Below are 2483 nucleotides of genomic sequence, written 5' to 3' on the forward strand. Positions count from 1 at the left end.
ACCAAAATGCATTTAATATATAATAAATTATAGTTATACATACTTTTGAAAATCTACTGAATTACGTAATCTTATCAAATGAGCCATTACGAGTTTCACACATTCGAAACGCAAATGTCAATTTTGGTAAAGTCTTTCGAAAAATGTCGATATTATATTGTTTTATGTATTAAGTGTCCAATTATATTATGAATATATTAGACCAGAGGCGAACTGGCCATGGGAGTTAGGGAGATTTATCTCTCTGGGCCCCTCTAGATACTAATACCAAAAAAAAAAAAGCCAATAAAATCTAAATAATATTATAATATTAGGAAAATTACATTAACATAAATAATATGAAAATACATAATTAATTCACTTCCAACTTATTATTGTTCGGAAATGAAAAAATAAATAAGAAAATATGGTTTGTGTAGCTTTTTTGGTAAACAGCGAAGAATACGATTATAAAGTTTTATTATTATTAGAAATCATAAAACGACATGTTTCATAGTTTCATTGTTATCGTTATCACCATTTGAACGATGTATTAGGAAATCAGTTTATCTAAATACAGTATAATTATTAGGGATGGGAATTCCAATTCATTCTCTCGAACTGTCTTTTAACTCAGTTCAGTAAAATGAGTTGAATTAAAGAGTCGACTCCCAACTCTTTGTTTGAATCAGATTACCACTACTCTAATCAAATCTTCAAGTCTCGACTTTTGATTCGACTCACAAGTTCACAGTCCATATTCATAAATAGCTTATCCAGGGACGGATCCAGGAGGGGGCCTAGGCGCCAGCCCCCCCCCCCAGACATATTATTTCTCAAATTTTTTTTATAATTCTACACACTGTGATACTACTATTGAAGCTCAATTTCCATCAACAGCAATAGACGCCTTAAATAAATGTGATCCAAATATATTTCCTACAGTATACCAGCTTTTAAGTATATTTTGTACATTACCAATGAGTGTAGCTACTGCAGAACGAAGTTTCTCTACTCTAAGACTGGTAGAATCCTGGCTACGCTCTAGAATGCAGGAGAATCGCCTTACTTCTTTGTGTTTACTATGTGTTCATAGGGAAGTTAAAATAAACATTGACCAAATAATTGATAGATTTGGATAAAGCGACAATGTAAAAAGACGTTTACATTTTATAATTTAATATATAAATATAAATTAAATATTATTATTTAATTTATAAATTAAATAATCATTAATTTATTTATCACATTGATTACCTATGTCCTATACCTATCTACTATTATGACAGAATTTTTAAATTATGAATAAAATATCTATAAAAAAAATTATAGAACCCCCCCCCCAGATCTTTACTCTGGATCCATGACTGAGCTTATCGCATATGAAACTAATTATGACTATAAGCGTACAACGTTAAGAATTTTTCTCAGAAAGTCAGAAATCTTGTTTTGAGAAACAATGAAAATATTAATAACCAGGGCTCGGAAGTTGTAGCACTAAAAATTTTATTTTTAAACTCTTAAAGATGCACTTAAAAATTCTAAAATATGCATTTATGTTGAAAAAATAATAAATTTATTATAAAAAAAAATTAAATGTAATTTTACAAATATTTGGGCATGTGACGTTTGGACTGATTGAATTATAAACTTAATAAAAATGTTAAATTAATTAAATATATTTGTAAAATTTTATTTATAATTAAATGATTGTATTTAGTCACTAACTATTAGAATATCAAATTGTCGATGAAAAAATAAAATAATAATTGATGATGCCTATTTATTTCCAATAATTCAAATATTTTTAAAACTATAACTAATTACATCATTATTATCAGCAAAATGCGATTATTTCCTGTATTATGTGAAAATATACTCAGAAATAGCACTATAAACCCTAAATTAGCAAAATAGCAATAAAACCCGTAAATATGCAAAAAATAGCAAAATTAAATTTTGTGTATGATATCCAAATAGTTTGAAACATATTTGTGTCTTGCTTTGGACGTTCTAGGATGAACTAAGAAAAATATGCATTTACTAGATTTTCCGAGACCTGTTAATAACCAAATCCGAGATGAACTATTGTTTAAGTTGGTATTACATTTTTCGTTTAGATTCGCAAACCGTTATCAAGGGAGTCGAGAGTCGTGTATCTACAGTAGTACAGTTGTGAGTTGTAAGTTTAATTGAGTTGCCAACCAGTGACGTAGCTATCATAGGGCAAAGCGGGGCAGTGCCTCGGGGCTCCTTAGACATTTCTGAAACTATACTTCCTTAAAATAATTGACAATGTGTCATGGTGTTTAACAATAACTTTTCAAATCATACGTGGTGGTTCCAGTAATAATCAGTATTGAAGTAGAATAATAATTCACGCAATATGCTTTTGTTTTTTTAAGTACCTAATAAACTGAATTTTCTTTTTACCTTACACGACTGATAATTAATTTTATTTGCCGTTTCGTAATAAATAAGTATTCGTATTAAAAAAAAAAAAA

The sequence above is a fragment of the Sipha flava genome, unplaced genomic scaffold (assembly GCF_003268045.1).
Source record: "Sipha flava isolate LNK unplaced genomic scaffold, YSA_version1 258_pilon_pilon, whole genome shotgun sequence".
Classification (NCBI taxonomy): domain Eukaryota; kingdom Metazoa; phylum Arthropoda; class Insecta; order Hemiptera; family Aphididae; genus Sipha; species Sipha flava.